This window comes from Pongo abelii, chromosome 11, assembly GCF_028885655.2.
Source record: "Pongo abelii isolate AG06213 chromosome 11, NHGRI_mPonAbe1-v2.0_pri, whole genome shotgun sequence".
Lineage (NCBI taxonomy): Eukaryota > Metazoa > Chordata > Mammalia > Primates > Hominidae > Pongo > Pongo abelii.
In genome coordinates, this window is record NC_071996.2 from 36,234,336 (window position 1) to 36,254,819 (window position 20,484).

The 20,484-nt window shown below is 45.9% G+C and overlaps 1 long non-coding RNA gene across 1 annotated transcript in view; it reads right to left on the bottom strand.

Moving 5' to 3' along the window:
* The window catches only part of LOC134759559 (uncharacterized), a 59,572-nt gene extending 43,055 nt beyond the window's left edge, over positions 1-16,517 (bottom strand). The window contains exon 1 of the long non-coding RNA XR_010135909.1: positions 15,862-16,517. This is a non-coding gene — a long non-coding RNA (uncharacterized LOC134759559). The remainder of the gene's footprint in view (positions 1-15,861) is intronic.
* Positions 16,518-20,484: the final 3,967 nt, after the last annotated feature.

A 20,484-nucleotide genomic window follows, 5' to 3' on the forward strand; every position in this document is an offset into this window, starting at 1 on the left:
TCTGTGGGGATTTTTCTCACAGATGCTGCAATAGCTGTATTCCTGTGAAGAATGTTACAGAACAAAACTTGGGCCACCTCTGAATGGATATCCTAAACACCTCAGCTTGATCACCACACATTCTATGCATGTACCAAAATATCACATGCACCTCAATATACAAATATACAAATACAATACACATTGTACAAATACAATATATTGTACAAAACACAATATGCAGGTACGAAAGTATTCAAATATTATGTATCAATTAAAAATTCTTCAATCAAAATAAAAAATAAAAACTTGGACATCTCCCACCCTAGAATCGGCTCTACAGGACCCTCGTGCTCCCAGCTGCCCCACCGCATCCACTGTGTGTGTTGTCTCTCAGCCACTGCCTCCAGCTTGTGAAGACTGGTTATGAATTAACCTTCCTCCTAAAAGACTTTTTGTACTCAATTCTCTAACCCATATCTGCTGTCAAGCACCATTTCTTTCATTTGCCCACAATAAAAATTGAGCAGAGATTATTTAACTTACTGCTAAAAGAACCTGTTCAATAGCAGGGCCAGAACCAGACATCCAGCTCCATTATTCTTGCAGTATTCAAGCTCCTAGTGATTGCCAGTCATTGTTGACACTAAGGATGACAAGCCACATTGGCATAGTCCTTGTCCTTTGGGTGCTCAAACCAGGCAGGTTAGGAAAGAGGACCAGGAAGGAGGAACAAACAGGTTTAAAAGGAATGAGATTCGGCAGTCGTGAAGCTAATGAGCAAAGGAAAAACCATGGCCATTGCCATAGAGATAGAGAGAAAATGTAAGAGAACAGCAGTTCTGGAAAGCCAGGCCCAAGCTTGACCATTTTCTGAGGGCTAGGGTTCTCAAAGTGTGTTCCCCAGACCAGCAGCTGCAGCATCTCCTGGGGTCTCACTAGAAATGCACAATCTTGGGTCTGGGCCCCCACCCCAGACCTCCTGGGTATCCACAACTCTGGTGGGGACCGAGTCATCTGCATTTTAATACATCCTTGTCCTCCTTCTCCCTCTTAATACCCCTACCTCCAAGTGATGCAAAATGCTGAAGCTGCAGGACTACTGATCTAAAGCTAAGTGAGTGGCAGATCATGAATAACTCAGGGAGGCAAACACAGCAGGAAACCTGGCATGGACGAGTCACCGGAGCCTCCTGGAAAGACCAGAAAAGGGGCCCCTAACAGAGGATCACCCAACATAAGCCCCCAAAACTGCCCTGTTTCAGTTGCAAGTTAGGATTGAGGGCTGTTTATGAGATGCCAGTTCCAAATGTAAGTTAAATGACTATTCAAACACTGGGGGAGAACTTGCACCCTTATTTCAGCTATTCCAAGGAGTGCTGCGTGAGAGGAAATCACCCAACAACCACCAAATTCCATGAGTCTAGAGAATTATGTAAATACGATGCTACACAGGTGTTAGGATGTGATAAGTGCCTTATTAGAGATTTGCACAATGCCACAGAGAACACAGGAAGCAATCATTGCTGCTGGCTGCAGATAGTTGGAAGGAGGTTTTGCCAAACAGACATTTCATCTGGAACTTGAATTTCAAGTAGAATTTGCCAGCTAGGGAAAAGAGCAGGAGCAAAAGTCAGAGGTCAGAAAGACCTCCTGGATGGGAAGGCACTCAGTGTGGGGGCCAGAGAGCCCCATTGCCAGGCTGAGGAAGATCTGCTTCATTTTGTAGAAAGGGGAACTCATGGGAGGTTTTGAAGCAGAGGAATGGTGTGGTGAAATTGACAAATAGAAAGATCACTTTGTATGGGTGGAAAGAGGAGATTGGAGAGGGGGCCAATTGGAGAGATTGGGATTCCGAGTGATTTCTAATTTCCATTTACAGTCACAAGTTGCTTAAGTATGGGCATACATTCCATTCTGAGAAATGCATCATTAGACAATTTCACTGTGTGAACATCATAGAGTATACTCACACAAACCTAGGTGGCATAGCCTGGTACACACCTAGGCTATATGGTATCTTATTGCTCCTAGGCTACAGATCTAGATCTGTATAGCAGGTTATTGCACTGATTATTGTATGCAATTGTGTCACAATGGTATTTATGTATCTAAACATATCAAAACACAGAAAAGGTACAGCACAAATATGATACTCTCATCTTATGAGTCCTCTGTCATACATGCGGTCCGTCTTGACCAAAATGTTGTTATGTGGCTCTTGACTCTATCTGTGCTTTTTTTCTACCAAGAATGTGTTCTACTCAGCACTTCCTTTGCAATAATGAAGTATGACTGTGAAGAGAAGGGGTCACATGGGACAGGGATACCCTGGAGATGAGACTTAAGAAATGAGAAGAGCAGAGTACATGCCCTCAAGTGGAAGCGCTGGCAAGCAGGAGGGACTGTTGGTCCTCTGAGATAGGAAAGAAGAGGCTAAGAATTCATGAAACACAAATGTGTGATGTCAAAGAGAAGTGGGATCATCTCTACCAGAGGTCTCCATTTTTTCAATAATGAAGATGTCAACATTGTGGCCTGAGAACGCAGGGTCAGGGCTAAGGGTGGGAATTTGAGAAGTGCCACTAAGGTTTGGAACAAACAGCAGCTAATACCCCTAGGGTGTGTGTTCTTTGTCAGGCACTGTGCATACATACTCATTGAATCCTCACACCACCACCAGGAGATCAATGCTATCATTATCCTATCCATCCCACAGAAGAGAAAACTGAGGCACAGTGCGATTACAATCACATAGGTGGTGAGTGGCAAAGCTGTGATTTGAGCCAAGCAGTCACCAACCAATGTGAGAATTCAGAGAAGGAATACCCTAGGAATGGGTAAAAGATCCTAAAGTAGTGCTGAAAGCTCAGCTGAGTTTAAAAGCCATGTGTTTTCTGTGGAGTCCATCAGAAGGCTTGCCTTTGCCCACACCTACAGAGAGAACCTTAGAAGAAATATCCCATGTTTTCTGAAGGGAAGACTAGAAGTCTAAAAGGGCCACATCAAAATGTTGGTGAGGGTTGCATTCACAGAAGGCAACCTGGGCTCTGACATCATGTAGGAAAGCCTCCATTGGAGGGTGCGTGGAGAATGCCAACTGCGGACCAGCAGGCGCCCTGCTGAGCCTAAGGCCCTGCATCCCCATAACTCAGGGATGCTGCAGGGGGAAGAGGGCGGCTTCCCAACCACCGAGTCTTTGCCTCATCCGACTGTGGAACTGGAAGTTCTTCAAGTATTTGGGGGAAGAGCAGCTGCCAACAAAGCTGAATCAAAGGACCTAAAAATAGTTCAAGAAAACACAAAGACAGAATGTGCAATTCAGATGATTTGGGAAACCAAGCCAAACTTAGAAAAACTACAAGATGGGTGGTGAGCAAGGAGACAGCCCTTTGCCTCACTCTCTGGCAATAATTACACCCCTAATTACTGTCTATTTGCTTAGCAGAACTCTCTCCCACTGTTTCTTCATGGCGAAAACTCGCTCGGGTCTTTACTGTATGTCAAAGCATCCGGATCAGGTAAGCAAACCTCCCTGTCTAGTAGCATGCTCACACCAAACCAAATCCTAGCACAGAGAGAGGGGTCCCTATACCATTTCCTACTATCCACAGGATGGGTCCGCCTTACATGCAGGGGAAATAATTGTGAAATCTTAAGTGTCTCCAAAACGTGCCCAGCCTCCTGGTCCTTACATATGACATTTTGAGGTGGTCAGAGGAAATCCAGCCGAGATTTTGGTCCATTAGGATGCATTTGCCTGCCACATCAGAAAACCCTCCAAAACAGTGACTTCACCCATAAGAACATTTTTTAAAATATAATTTGGGAAAAAGTAGTTCCAAGGTCAGTTCAGTACTTCCACATCATCAGGGCATCAGTCAGTGCAACTGGCAGGGAGGGGTGGCAGGGGACCTTCCTCAGTGTCTCCCACCAGATTATGTAGAGACTCCTTTGCTGCTCAGGCTAATGTCTTGATTCCCTGCTCTTTCCAGAGTAAAGTAATGTGTTTCCCACAGAGGGCTTCTGTTAGCCTCCCATGCCTTTTCTAGCTTCTGAGAGCAACTGCTCTCCTTGGCTCACAGCCCCTTCTTCCATCTTCCAAGTGCCTCACTGCAGCCTCTGCTCCCATCATCACATCTCACACCCTCTCCTTCTGATCCTCCTGCCTCTCTCCTATAAGGACCCTGTGGCTACATTAGGCCCACCCAGACCATCCAGGACAATCTCCTCAACTCAAGATCCTTAAGCTCAGCATATCTGCAAAGTTCCCTTCGCCATGCAGGGTAACATAGTCACAGGTTCTGGGCATTAGGATATGGACATCCTTGGGAGCCATTATCCAGCCAATCACAGGCCCTCAAAGGAGACTCTTTGCCTATGTTCTCACTGACTCTAAGGAAATAAGCCACTCCCCCTAAAGATTTCTGTCAGGTATTTCTGGAAAGTTCCAGATGTGTTCTTGAAACATCCCTTTAGGCTACCCTATAACAGTTGCCATTTTCCCTTTAATTTGGTCACTATGGTACCACTGGTGGAGCAAACCTAAAATTGGGGCTCAGCTTGGGGAGGATCTTGGCTTCACTTAGGAAGGAATCAAGAGCAAGCTGACAGCGAAGGAAAGCAAGTTGACTAGGACAACAGTGTGCAGCAAAAAGGCTGCTCCACAGACAGAGCAGAGCTGTCCCCTAGGCAGAGTGGCACTCGTGGATTGAGGGCTGGCTATATTTATACCCACTCTTAATTATATGCTAAATAAGGGGAGGATTACTCATGAACTTTCTGGAAATGGGGCCAGGAGTTCTCGGAACCATATACGGTAACTTTCAGGCATTGCCGTGGCATTTGTAAACTGTCATGGTGCTGGTGGGAGTGTCTTATGCAAATATATTATAATTTCTAGCCCTAGTTGGTTTGGGCCTGCTTCTTTGCTACATCCTATTTTGATGAACAGGGTCGTGAAAACTAGTCCTGCTGATGTCCTGCCTCACTATGGTGATGCCTCTTGACAGTGTGAATTGATCAGGTGTTCTCCAGAGAAACACTGGAAGATACACATACACAGATACACATATTGATACATAAGTACATATATAAAAGAGATTTATTATAAGGAATTGACTCACAAGATTACGGAGGTTGACAAATATAAAATCTACATAGCCTATGTCCAAAGACTGGAATATTGTGTACAACCAGAAAGAGCTGATGTCTAAGTTCAAAGGCAGTCAGGCAAAAAAACCTCTCTTACTTGGGGGAAGGTCAGGCTTTCGTTGTATTCAGGCCTTGAACTGATTGTACAAGGCCCATCCATATTAGAGAGAGCAATCTGCTTTACCCAGTCTACTGATTCAAATGTTCATCTCACCCAAAAACACTCTCACAGACACACCCAGAATCATGTTTGACCAACTATCTGGGTACTCTCTGGCCCAGCCAAGTTGACACATGAAATTCACCATCACACAGGGCCAGTGGCAGAGGTGGTGGTTGCACTGCTCATACCCAGCTGAGCCCCGCTGGAGCAGATGTCACTGAGCACTGACATGGTTGCTGGTGCCCACTGCAGCCTGCACTGCGGTGCCCAGAGGCCCAGCACCATCACCCATCACTGCACAGTCAAACACACCCCCTGGAAACAGGAGACTGAAGTGGTGCAGCCTGAGGTCCCAGTAAGAATGCAGGCACATGGTTTGCATTGTTTGCACCACACCCTTTACTATGGCTGCCTTCCCTGACAGAGGGCATGCATCATGACCTACCTCACCTTTATCCCCTTCCCCACTCTTCCCCACTCTTTGAAACAAACTGATGTACTTCAACTTTCTCTTCCATTAACATAAGCTCTCTCCCCAACCCAGCCCTTTATTTTCCATATAAACAGCCCCTGTGGCAGGTCCCTCACGTGTCCTCTTCCCCTATCAGCCTTCCACCTGTTCAGGCAAGCTTGAACCCTTTGATGAGTACAATTCAAAATTCAAACCCAAACCAGAACCCAATTTCAGAAGCCTGCTGAAAATCTCAAAAGTCTTCAAAGCAAAACCAATGAGTCACCAGTGTCCTGAGACTCTGCAAGCAGAGAAGCAGCAAGAAGTTTAGGTGATATGGGATATGACTGCGGGCCTCAAATTGTACGAGATAAGCCCTGTCTATTTCCTGGCTGAAAGTTTTCTTGCGAATAATCCAGTTTCCATGCTGCCACCTTCAGAACCTGTCCTTGGACAGCCTTTCTAGTCCTGAGCTGCCCTTGAAACACAAAGATGCTGCAGCCAGAATTCCTCTCCCTCCCCCCTTGATAAAGGGCAAAGCAGTGGAATAAGACAGTGGCTCTCCTCAGCCTGGCTTGCCAATCAGGCCAGCTGATCTGGACAGACACAGACTTTCCAAGGCCTTAGGAGAAAGCATACATATTTCATGGGAACCTAATCTAGTTGAGCATGTGGAGGTTGGGGGAAAAAAAAAAAACAAACCTAACAGGTGTTTCCCTCCATGCTGGGCAGGCAGGACCAGCATTTTGCAGGTGGTGAGCTGGAAACTGAGAGCTTGAAGGCCCCAAGAGGAAGCCTGATCTTCTTAGGCCCAGCCCACGGAGGCAAGGGGACGGTAGAGTCATTGATCAGGCTTCAGGTTCAGGGAGCACAAGCTGCTCAGGGGGTCTTGATAGAAACCCTTTCAGCAGAGTCAGAAAAGGAGGTGGCTTTCAGCTGTGTCCCAAGAGGCTCCTGTACAGCAGTACTAGGTCGTAGCTAAGAGCACGCTTTGGAATCAGATAGTCTTGGGTCTTAGCTCCCATTCTGCCCTATCTTAGGAGGAAGAGCTGAGCTGGTTAATTTATCTCTGAGTTACAATTCTTTATCTATAAAGACCTCTGTTATATGCTATCATGAAGCCAATAACAGCATCATTAACAGCTCTGCTGTGTCTGGCTTCTATCTTTCTATTCTGTCTTCCCAGTATGTGGCTTCAATTTTCAAGGTCACCTAATGGTCCAACATGCTCTTCAAGCTTCCAAATTCCAGGCTGGAAGGAGGAGAAAAGTCAAAATGGCAAAACAAGGAGGCTTCTCTCAGATTAGTCAGCTCCTTCTAAGCAGCCTTCCCTGCCCACACAGTACACGCTCTGCTTCTCTTTCACACATGGCCACACCAGGCTGGGTGAGTGTCTGGGAAATCATCCTTTAGGTGCTTTTATTAAACTGAGTTCATGCTCACCCCTTCTAAATTAATTTGGGCATCTGTTACTAAGGAAGAGAGAAAAATGAAGTCTGCTTCAAGAGCCTCTATTCCTCTCAAGTCCCCTTCTAGGGCTTTCCCCATCACAGGCATCTCTTCTCTCAATGAGGACCACAGGCAGGCATCCCTAGGGCAGGACTTCGGCTAGGGCACAAAATGTAAGGAGGGGCTCACACTCAGTTTCCTGCAACTGCTGGCCCTGCCCTTGCGTAAAGCTGAGCTTGAGTGCCTCCTTACATTTTGCATCCCAGGCACCTTGCTTACCTCATCCTAGTCCATTCTTGCCTTAGTGTTGCAAAACGCTAACTCCTCTGTCCCCTTTACCACATTGTGCAGGGCAATTTTCCAAAATGGGGAAACCTCCTATGTGAGCCTCGAAATTTAGATCAGTTTGGGATTCACCAATGCCCTCAGACCTCTGCATTGTTTGGGGTCTGAAGACCCTGCAGAACACATAGGCTGCACCCTCACAGCCACAGTCCCCTGCCCCTCTGAGAGCAGGCAAACAGGTGTGGATGGTCAGTCTGGAGGCCACTTTACTAGGAAGGGCAAGGCCAGTCAGACTTGTGGCACAACTTCTCATTGCTTTGGGTTTCACAACTCCTGCACCAGAAGAAAGAAAGGGCTGCAGCTGGCACTGTTCCCCTAGCCCCCACCCCTGCCTGAGTTCTTCCAGGAACACACCAACCATGCTAACACTTGAGTTTCACAAACCAGCTGGCCTGAAACAAGTTTGGATACATGTGGGTTTCATACACAACGGGTTAATTTCTAGTCCAATTATAATAATGGTAATAATTGGCCACACTCGGGGGAGCTGGCAATTATCACTATTTTTAACCTGCATCACTAAGGCAAATGGTTTTACGTTTAGCTGGTTCTCAGAAAGCTGAGTTTTCTCCAGCTGGGAAAACTGTAGCAGAGTCACTGCCCATCCCTGTTTCCTTTGAGGTTCTTCTTCCAACGTGGTATCACCTGCAAGTCCCAGGCTCATGGGACCACCAGCCCATTCCTCCCTTCATGCCCTCCCTTCCCAACTAGGTTCTCCAAATCAGCAGAGACTCGATTCATCACATCCCCATCTGTGGATACCCACTGGCTCTTGAACCCTGATCGCCTATCTTACCCAACCATTCCCAAAGGAAGTGTGTATTTCTAGTTTTATTTTGACAATGCTCTCTCTGAACCCAGGGTGGGCCTCCTGGTTCTGGGTGGCATCATCATGAGCTTGACCTGTCTCGCAGCCTCTGCAGAGAGAGGTGCTGTTGGTGGGACACAAGGAGGACTGTACCTACTGGGAAGCAGGAGGGAGGGGACAAGGCAAAGAAACTCCCCACCTTTCATCTCTTGCCCCATGGAGAGATTCCTGGCAAATAACCTGGAAAGAGTCAAGAGCAGACAAAAGCTCTGGGGAAGCATGACCCCTGCTTTGCACTGTTTCTTTCTGTGGCACCCATTCATGCCCGTCTTCTCTCTCCCCATCTATACAGTGAGCCCATCAAGGCAGAGCCTGTATATTTTCCTGTTGTCACCCAGCAGTGTCTGATACCATAAGCACTTCTTAAATGAACAAATAGAATTTGGCATTTCTATAGCCTGGATATGTTCAGTCCTCACCAACCCGGGGTTCAAGTAAAGTCACACTAATGTTAATAATTGTCCCCTGGTCACATTACCAGTTATTCTGGTCCGTTGCAAAAGTCTCCCCTCCCACCAGGAGAATTGAAGGATCCTCCAAGAGGTGTTTTCAATGCCCTCCAACCAGTCCAAGTCATCGTTGGGTGGCACAGCTGTTATTGGATAGTTGGTGACTCTGCTGTCATCTCTGCCGTCATCTCTGCCATGAGGCTCCTCGGCCCACCCTTGACATCATTGCTGTGGAAGTGGCTGAGCTGGAGCTGTGCTGATGGTGCCACCATCGATTGCTGCTTTCAAGGCTGCTTTGCCCCCTGAGGTTCAGATCCTACTGGTTCTTCCTCCCTGGCTAGTAACAGAAGAGCAACCCCTGATGGAGTGAGAACAAATACGCTCACCTGTTGGGGGCAGGTTGCTGGGACTCCCAAAACGTCACAGAGTTTGATAAGTTAATTCTTAAATCCAGTAGCTGGGTCAGGGCAGCAAGTTCAACACCACTGCCCACTCCTCTGTTGCAAATGCAGCCAGATCCTTCTTCATTTAGGATTAATTAAGGGGGATATAACTTCACGATTACTACATAGCAGAGTACCACAAACTTAGCGGCTGTTATCCTGAGCAAATAGCACAGGACTGGCCTATGCTAGGTGTCACCTGGGGTTCTGTTTGGCACCACAGTCTCACAACATCAATCAGCTCACAGTCCTGTGGCTCAGAGGTGCAGGTGGGCTCAGCTGGGTTCTCCGCTGAGTCTCACTCGCCGAAGTCACGGTATCCACCGGGATGGGCTCTTGTCTGGAGGCTCTGAGGACGGATCTACTTCCACACACTCGAGTGGGTGGCAGGACTTAGTTCCTTGGGGGTGTGGGACTGAGGTCCCTGTTTCCTTAATGGCTGTCAGCAGGGGCTGCTGTCAGTTCTTCAGTGCCAACAGCCTTGCCCTCATGGGGCGCCTCCATCCTCAAGCAAGCAACAGCGGGTCGAATTCCCCTCGTGCTTCCACTTTCTCTGCCTTCCTCTTCCACCAGCAACTGGAGAAAACTCTGGCTTTAAGGCTCGTGTGATTAGATCAGGCCCATCTGGGTACTCGTTAAGGTCAATGTTGCCATATAACACAATCACAGGTGTGCTGTCTCATCGTATTCACAGGCTTCGGGGTTAGGATGAGATACTGGGGCTAGGGAGTGGGCACTTTACAGATTCTGCCTGCCATGGGGGCTGCCACCCAGCCCTTCATCATTGCATCTTTCAGACTCCTTTCCCCTCCACCCATCTTTCACATCTGAATATGCCTAAACCCTGAAGGTGGATGATACCAAGGAGACTTCATTGCAGTCTCAGTGACCAATGGATTCTTCGGAGAAGGGTGCCATAGGGTGCCACTCTCTGGATGTGTCTGAATCTCTCTGGCCAGGTTGGGCCCTGTGTAGCACCTGGCTTGGGCCCATCACATGCTGAGTGCTTTACATTTGTCATCTCCAACAATCCTAACTGCCCTCTGAGCAGGTGTCGCTGTCCCTGATGGTGAGATGAAGAAGCAAAAGCCCAGAAGGGTAAAGTAAGGAGTTCAAGTCCATTCTGCTAAGAAGAGGTAGAGCCAGTATTTGAACTCAGATATGACTGATTTTTTTTTTTTGCATTTTATTTTATTTATTTATTTATTTATTTTTGAGATGGAGTCTCACTCTGTTGCCCAGGCTGCAGTGCAGTGGCGCCACCTTGGCTCACTGCAAGCTCTGCCTCCCGGGTTCACGCCATTCTCCTGCCTCAGCCTCTCGAGTAGCTGGGACTACAGGTGCCCGCCACCACGCCCAGCTAATTTTTTTGTATTTTTAGTAGAGACGGGGTTTCACCATGTTAGCCAGGATGGTCTTGATCTCCTGACCTCGTGATCCATCCACCTCGGCCTCCCAAAGTGCTGGGATTACAGGCTTGAGCCACCGTGCCTGGCCTTTTTTTTGCGTTTTAAAGTGTAATGTCCCTCTCAATATTTTATTATGAAAATATTTAAACATACAGAAGACATTAAAATAGTAAACTGAGCACTGGCGCGCTTTTGATTTCAACAGTTGTTAATATTTTCCCATATGTGCTTTCCACTCTCTATCTCTCTGTGTACATCTATACATGCATACGTTTATAAAAATATTTTTTGCCAAACCGTTTGAAATAAAGTTGAAGACCCCATGATGCATCTGGCCTAAATTTTCCTGCATACATCTCCTATGAATAAAGGTCAGTCTCTCACAGAACCATAATACACCACATCTAAGAAAATGCAAGCAATCCACAACACCCTCTAGTATCCAGTCCAAATTCAGTTTTCCCTAAATGTCCCAAGAGTGTCTTTTATGGCTGTTTTTGTTGTGTTGTGTTTTGCCACACACAGATTGCCATGTTCTGCCCCTCCATGTCAGAGCAAGACAGGTGGGCTGGAGGTGAGACAAGAAGGAAGGCCCAGGTCTGGGCTTGGTGGCTCACGCCTGTAATCCTAGCACTTTGGGAGGTAGAGGCAGGTGGATCATCTGAGGTCAGGAGTTCGAGACCAGCCTGGCCAACATGGTGAAACCCTGTCTCTACTAAAAATACAACAATTAGCTGGGTATGGTGGGGGGCACCTGTACTCCCAGCTATTCAGGAGGCTGAGGTGGGAGAATTGCTTGAACCTGGGAGGCACGGGCTGCAGTGAGCCAAGAACGTGCCACTGCGCTCCAGCCTGAGCAACAAGAGCAAGACTCCATCTCAAAAAAAAAAAAAAAAAAAGAAGAAGAAGGAAGACCCAGCACCAGTAGGCAATGAGTGGGTCCTGGGAGTTCTCTCTGCTGGGCCTTTAGGCTATTTAGGCTCTGGGGAAAGAAAGCTCACATCACTAGGCCTCTGTCCATAGCAAATGAGTGGAGAAAGAACCTCCTCCTTGAGCTCCTTAGTGATACCTTTGGTCGCTGACCTCCTGAGCTGACAGCTCCTGCTCTCTGTCACTCTGTGGTTGCCACAGATCTGGACATGGCCATGCCCTGTCCCTGACGCTGGGCTGAGTTAGTGTTTCTGTGTATACCTTTCATTCTGCATGCTGGCCTCCACCTCTGCATGCCGGTCCTTCTTCACCTCTGATTGATTGTTGTTTATTACTGAACATAGGCTTGGAAGGAACAGTGCCTATAAGTGCCAGGTAGGGGCACTGTCCCCAAGGATCATGTAGGACATGGGCTGGGAGCCCAGCAGGTGTGAATTAATGACCAAAGGAGCCAATGAACAGAGGTAGCTTGAACATGCCTGAGAAAGCCAAGCTCCTTGAGGGTAAGGTCCCCGTTTCCTAATACCGTGCTAGTCCCTGGCACAGAGGGGCCCTAGGCAGAACTTTAATGACAATTAAGTCAGTAATTAGCAAAATTGGCTGTGCATGAAAATCATCTGGGAAGTGTTAAATCAATGCTGATTCCAATGGCATCCCTCCACATTCTTAATTAATTGGTCTATGGCAGGATATTGGTTTTAGCTGTTTTAACTCTCCAGGTGATTCAAATAGGCTTGGTTGAGATCAATTGTGTTAAATACATGAATAAAAATATGCAACACAGAAAGACATCGTCTTACCTGCCTATTTGAGCCTCTGCGTAGTGTAGGAGTCTTCTCACAGCAACTAGGAGAAAGTCCAAAGCCCTTTGCACAGCCACCAAGGCCCCATATACATGTCCTCTCCCCTGCACCCTTGACTCGGGCCCCCTGGGCCTTCTGCAAGCACCTGTGTTGTGCTGTGGCGCTTCCTCCAGCCAGGCCCTGCACCTGCTCTCTCCCTGGCATGCCCTTTGCCTCACTGTCTTTGCACAGCCAATTCGTAGTCTATTGCCCTTTGTGCTCCCCAGAAGCCATTCGGATCTTACTTCAGACCGGGTCAAGTCCAATCTTCCAACTCCCACAGCACCAGCTGCCCCAGAGGCCCTTACCACGATTTTAATGTTTGTGCATTATTTGTTGAATGTCTGTTCTCCTTACAGAACTTGTGGCTCCAACAAGGGAGAGGCCAGGACCTGCCCCTTCACTGTCATGATGCTGGCATTCCTCATAGTGCCTGCACAGAGGAATTCCACAAATCTGTGAAATGAATGACTGTTGAAACAATGAAAGGAATATTGCTCATGGAGTCGAAAGCTCCAGGCTCAAACGCTTGCTGTTGAAACTAAGTGGCTGTGCAACCTGAGGAGAGCTTCTTAACCTTTCTGAGTCTTCCTTTTCCTCTCTTAAGGCTATTATGAGGACTAAAAATGACAACTATGGCCAGGTGTGGTGGCTCACGCCTGTAATCCCAGCACTTTCAGAGGCCAAGATAGGTGGATTGCTTGAGGCCAGGAGTTCGAGACCAGCCCAGCCAACATGCGAAACCTTGTCCTATTAAAAATTTAAAAATTAGCTGGGCGTGATGGTGCTCACCTGTAATCCCAGCTACTCAGGAGGCTGAGGTGGGAGAATCGCTTGAACCCGGGAGGCAGAAGTTGCAATCTGAGCTGAGATTGTGCCACTGCACTCCAGCCTGGGCAACAGAGTGAGACTCTGTCCCAAAAAATAAAAATAAAAATAAATTTTTAAACAATGACAACTTACATAAAGCACGGTGTTAGTCTACCCTTTTGTTGCCATAAAGAAATACCTGAGGCTGGGTAATTTATAAAGAAAAGAGTTTTGTTTGTTTGTTTGTTTTTTAAGATAGGGTCTGGCTCTGTTTTCCAGGGTAAAATGCAGTGGCGCAATCTCGGCTCACTGCAGCCTCTGCCTCCTGGGCTCAAGTGATTCTCCCACCTCAGCCTTCTGAGTTAGCTGGGACTACAGGTGTGCACCACCATACCTGGCTAATTTTTGTTAGCCAGGCTCAAGTGATCCACCTTGGGCTCAAGTGATTCATCTGCCTTGGCCTCCCAAAGTGCTGGGATTACAGGAGTGAGCCACTGTGCCTGGCCAAGAAAAGAGATTTAATTGGCTCACAGTTCGGCAGGCTTTACAGGAAGCATGGTGCTGGCATCTGCTGCTGGTGAGGCCTCAGGAAGCTTCCAATCATGGCCCATGACCCAAACATCTCCCACTGGCCCCACGTTCAACACCAGGAATCACATTTTAGCATGAGATTTGGAGGGGACAGAACATACAGACTATATCAGGCATTCACTCTAGGGCCTGCCAAATACCAAAATGTCTGTCGATGTTAGTTTTCTTTCTATTCCTTCAAGGAATGCTTATAATCCCCAGCGGGAGTAGAGTGAACATGTGGATTCTGACTCACATACACAGTACATGGATGCCTGTGCAGGGAGGAAGGAAAAATACCTTCAGACTGAGCTGGTTTGGAGAGACAGCAGCAGCAGCATCTCCCTAGAGCATCCTTCTCCCCATGGAACTCACCCCAGGTGAGCCAGCCAGTCACCCAGCCCAGAACAGTGCTACAATGACGGGTTCGACCCTGTGGCTCTGAGGCCCCAATTTCTTTCTTTATTCTAGAAGCAACACATTTCCTTTCTTTATTCTAGTAGCTGAATTCTAAGATAGCTCCCACATTCCCTCCCCATTATATATGTCTTGTAGAATCCCCTCCCCTTGAGCGTGGCTAGGATAGTTACTCCCTTGATGGGGTTATTTTATATAAGACTCTGTCATAGCTGACTGGAAAGAGAGTCTCCTACTGGCTTTGGAAAAGGAAGTCACCATGCTATGAGGGGTCCACAAGGCCAGACCCTGAGGGCGGCCTCCAGTATTTGAGTGTCAGCCTCAGTTGGCAAACAGCAAGAACATAGGGACAGACCTCAGTCCTACAACCATAAAGAAGTAAATTTCATCAGCAACTCAAAAGGGACTGGAAGAGGACCATGAGCTCCACATGAGAACACAGCTTGGCCAACACGTTGATTTCAGACTTGTGAGACCCTACACAGAGAACCCGGTTGGGCCATGCCCAGATGTCTCCCCCACAAAACTGCAAGATGATAAATAGACATTGTTTTAAGCTGCTAAGTTGTGGTAATTTACTACAGAGCAATAGAAAACAAATATGTGTGCTCATAAAAAAATAGAAATTTAGGCATAAATAATTCTATCACTATCACCAAAAGACACTATTGTTTTTCCTGTTTCTGGTGTGGCCAGATATTGTTATTTTTGAAGATACTGTTTTTTTTTTAACATGGTTATAGTCATACTGTATAAACACTTTTCTAATTAATTTTAATTAGCTCTACAGCTAAAACATTTTACAAGCTATAACATATTTTTATAAACCTCATTTTTAATGACTGCATAATAGCCCATTGAGAAGCTATGTCATCGTTTACTTAACCTTCCTCTATGGTGTGACTTTCAGTTGCTTCTAGATTTTACTCTTCTAACTCAACAGTTACTGCTTTTGTGGGATAAAATTTCCCTTCATATTTAGGATTATTCCTTTAGGTTAACTCTCAGGCCTACTAGTCCTCTGATTCACACTTTTTAATTTTTCCCAACCTATTACATATTTTCTAAATTTTGTATACCATTCATATATCATGTGTGTCATATCAAAGAGCCTAGAGACAATTTTCCTCTGCGTGTCCCTCACTGGGTGGTTACAATGGAGAAATTACAGGGCAGGACTAGCATTAGGGTGAGGAGAACAAGGCACTCAGGTGCAAAAGTTAAGGGGGCACCAATATCCTCAGTGATCAAGAGAAGTAATATCGTCATGCAACTGTATTAGTTTTTTAGGGCTACTACTGTAATGAAGTACAGTAGTCTCCCTTATCCGTGGGGAAATGCATTCCAAAATCCCCAGCAGACGCCTGAAACCACAGACGGAGATAGTACTGAACCCAAAGACACAGTTTTATCCTATACATACATAACTATGATAAAGTTTAATTTATAAATTAGGCACAGTAAGAGATTAACAACAATAACTAGTATTCAAATAGAACAATTATAACAATATACTGTAACAAAAGCTATGTGAGTATGGTCTTTCTTTCTCTCTCTCAAAATCTTACCATACTGCACTCACCCCTCTTCTTGTGATGATGGGAGACAATGCAATGCCTACATGATGTGAACGGAGGTGAATGATCCAGGCATTGTGACATAGCGTTGGGCCATTCCTGACTTTCTGATGATGTCAGAAGGGAAGATCATCTGCCTCAGTTGATTCTGGATCCTCAAGCCATGATGATGTCCACGGTTGGATGTCAGGAGCGGACGATGTCAATGACAAAGGGATGTTCCACGTCCAGGGCAGGACAGCACAAGATTTCATCATGCTACTCAGAATGGTGTGCAATTTAAAACTTTTGAAGTGTTTATTCCTGGAATTTTCCAAGTTGACTGCAGAACTGAACCCTCAGAAAGCAAAACCTTGGGTAAGAGGGGACTATTCCATCACAAGCTCAGTAGCTTAAAACAACAGACATTTATTCTGCCACAGTTCTAGAGGCTATGCATCAGAAATCGAGGTGTCAGTAGGACCATGCTCCCTCTGAAGGCTCAAGAAAGAACCCTTCCTTGCCTCTCCTAGCTCTGCTGGCTGCTGGCTGTCCTTGGTGTTCCTTGGCTTATAGCTGCATCACTCCAATTACTGCCTCACTCCAATTGCTGCCTCTGTCTTCACATTGACCACCTTCCCCTTGGGTCTCTGTGTGTTCACACAGCCTCCTAATAAGGACAGCAGTCTCTGGATTTAGACTCCACTCTAATCTAGCATGACTTCATCATAACCAATTACATCTGCAAAGACTCTGTTTCCAAATCAGTTCATATTCTGAGGTTTGGAGAGGACATGAATTTTGGAGAGATACTATTCAACTCAATAGAGGAAACTTTTTAAAAAAAATCAAAATCGATGCAAAAAATCCATGAGGAACAAAATTTCAAAATTCTAAATAAAGACAGAATCCACCCCTGCAGAAGCATGACTCACCTCATTGGCCTCTCACTAGCCCCAGCCTTGGCTTCAATGAGATAAGCTCTTTAAAAAGCCTCCAGGACAGTGTTGGGTAGCTATTAATAGAAAGACACGGTAAACGTTGGTTGCTTTCTCTTCCTTGTCCATATCTTTATGGGTTTAATCGGTTTAATCAATTTCTTCTATCTCTTTGCTTTATATATATTTTCATGAGGGACTCATCTATTTCTGGAGTTTGGACACTCCAGGTGTCAACAAGCATGTTTGTGGCCCACTTTGCATCAATTTGGTCATAAAGGACTGGTAAACAAGCACTGCTGGAAATGCTTCTTTTTCCCCTTGTATCAGCTGTTCATACTGAGGTGACTCTATTCTTAATGGAAAAAAAAAAAATCCATTCCTAGAAAAGAGATGGAGCCAGTGCTTTACGCCAGGTGAGATCTGATTGCTACCAGTGAGTATCAGAGACAGAATCAACACCAATGGGGACAAGAAGAAGCCTCCTCTCCAAGGCTCCAACCCCATGCAGAATCCTAGCAAAACAGACCTGTTAACAAAACCCCTTCGGCCGGGCGCGGTGGCTCACGCCTGTAATCCCAGCACTTTGGGAGGCCGAGGCGGGTGGATCACGAGGTCAGGAGATCAAGACCATCCTGGCTAATACGGTGAAACCCCGTCTCTACCAAAAATACAAAAAAATTAGCCAGGCGTGGTGGCAGGCACCTGTCGTCCCAGCTACTTGGAAGGCTGAGGCAGGAGAATGGCGTGAACCCGGGAGGCGGAGGTTGCAGTGAGTCGAGATAGCGCCACTGCACTCCAGCCTGGGCGACAGAGCGAGACTCCGCCTCAAAAAAAAAAAAAAAGAAAGAAAGAATAAACAAAACCCCTTCTTTTCATTCTGGTAGTTTGTGCTGTAAACTTGGAAAGGTTTCCAGAATTTCCAGAAGCGCCTACTTCTACCTTTATAGAAAAATACACAATCTCTGCTTGTATGTTGGTTTCTCAGCAAGAGAACATAAGAAATTGCACAGCCTGGGCTGCAGTGATTCAAAAAGTAGGTCATAAATATCCTTGAATCCAATTACTGAGGCCAACGGCTGGCAGAGGACAGGACAGCAAGCAGGTTCTACATGGTTTATTTTTCTTTCCTTTCCGGAGTCATAGATACAAAAAGCACTGAAGTCTTCAAGTTTCTCTCATCCTGAAAAAAGAAAGGGCAGAGAATTCAATATTATTAATATCTACAGTTTTTTTAGTATATAAAAAGTTGTGTGCACTTTCTAAATGTAATTTCTGTTACATCAAACTGACAAGGTTGATACTGAATCATCCTTGGTTTTGAAACTAGGAAAGTCTGAGAGAGAGATGTGACCCACTCAGCGTGTCCCCACCCATATGGGTGATCACGCCATCAAACACTGGAATTCTCCATCTGGTTCAGGAACTACGTGCAAAGTAGCAGTTCTAATAGAGTCAGACCCTACAAATGACTTTGAACTGGGGAGTTCAAAGACTTAAAATTGTTCTATATCACAAGTGTTTAAGATTGTCATAGCCATCACCCATGCAATTCCCCTTCTAGAAATTTGCCCCAAGGAAGCAATCCATAATACACTCAAAACTTTAATCTGTAAAGCTTTTTATAGCAGTGTTCTAAATAATAGTGGAAAATGGGAAAAAATACCCCAAATAAGTGATGGTTAAATAAATTAAAATATACTTATTGTTAAAGTATCCCAGGTTTTCCAGCCTTCTGTAATTACCCAAATGCATAATATTCCAACAAAATAACTGAACTACCCATTCTTTATGACGCCGAGATTTTTGAGTATTTCTAAAAATTCACAGGGAGTAGCTGTCACCTCTGGTGTTCATGTTGCTTTTGGCTTCTCGTGTCTTTTGGCCACATTTTTATCCTCTTTCTAGTCTACTAGCAACATGGAAACAGTCCCCTTCATTAATTTCTCAAGGCATCACTTAGATGTGTAATTAAAACTTCTATCTCCAAGTCAGACCTCAGTATTCCTAAATCCATCTCTCATACTTTAAGTTGCTTCTGTTAACAGTGGCAAAATCGTACGGGTCTGCAGCAACTCAATTCTTGCCTCTTCAGAGGAAATAATTCATCCGAGGGGCATAAAGCTGAGTGAGAGACTGAGGCAAGTTTTAGAGCAGGAGTGAAAGTTTATTAAAAAGTTATAGAGCAGGAATGAAAGGAAGTAAAGTACACTTGGAAGAGGGCCAAGCGGGTGACCTGAGAGATTCAAGTACCCTGTTTGACCATTGACTTGGGGTTTTACAGCTTCCATGTTTCCGACACTTTGAGTCTCTCCTCCCTTGATTTTCCCTTGGGGCAGGCTGTGCACATGCGCAGTAGCCTGCCAGAGCCTGGGAGGGGCTGCATGCGCAGTGTGTTTACTGAAGTTGTGCACATGCTCATCTGAGGCATTTTCCCATTGCCAGTGGAGCGTTCCTATAGGAAGGTCACGCACCTGTTAAACGCCGCCATTTTGCCTTTTAGGCATGCCTGGGCCCTCTCGCCCAGCTCCTAAGATCTTACTGGGAAGCTGCTAATCACCCGCTTTAGCTGTTTTCTACCTATTGGGAGACTGCCTTTCCCTGGCACTAGCTGCAACCAATTATTATTTTAGGGAGACAATTTAACAACCACCTGACCATCACCTGATGGTTGCCTAGCATTCTTGTGGAGGTGGTGGGGGGGCCTCTCCTGCCCTGCTCCTGTCCGCCTGGCTACCTGCTTAAACACTTCTTGCTAGTCATCTCACCTGTTTGTCCTGGCCCACCTCCCCGTGGTAGAGTACACTCTTACATGTATCTAAGTTCTTCTCAGGTGCCTGGGTCCTAGGCCTGTAATCCCTGACTCACAGGCCCCACAGGAAGCCAAAACTCTACAACCACCAGAACAACTCTGCCATCTCCCTTTTTTTTTTTTTTTTTTTGAGATGGAGGCTCACTTCTTTGCCCAGGCTGGAGTGCAATGGTGCGATCTTGGCTCACTGCAACCTCCGCCTCCCAAGTTCAGGCAATTATCCTGCCTCAGCCTCCCCAATAGCTGGGATTACAGGCATGTGCCACCATGCCCGGCTAATTTTTGTATTTTTAGTAGAGACGGGGTTTCACTATATTGGCCAGGCTGGTCTCGAACTCCTGACCTCAGGTGATCCACCCACCTCAGTCTCCCAAAGTGCTGGGATTACAGGTGTGAGCCACCGCACCTTGCCTGCCATCTCCCTTTTTGTCACAAACTATGGCCCTAATGCAGGCATTGGTCCCTGCCTTTGCATATTCAAAAGGCCCATAGAAGTGTTTCTTTTATCCCAGTAACAACAACAATGAAAAGTCTCCCTAAAATGAAGTTTGCCACCACACCCTAGAGAACCCAAGATAAACTGCCAAAAGGTTTTAAAATAGCAATTTATTTTCCTTCCCACCACACATTTAATTGAATTCCTCAGAGCCATTAAAAGTCATGTTGTAGAAAAGTATTTAATGACATGGAAACAGTGCTCATGGCATATGGATAAGTGACAAAAAAAGACCTATCTAAAAGTACGTGCAGTAGAATCCAAATTATATAAAAATTGTGTATATATTTGATTATGAAAAGAGGGGAAGATTTGGAAACATTGTTGTGTTTTCCTATTTTACCATCCTACATCCATCTGCCTCAGGGCAAGGCATTTTTACAGATGCCAAGAGAAAGAATTG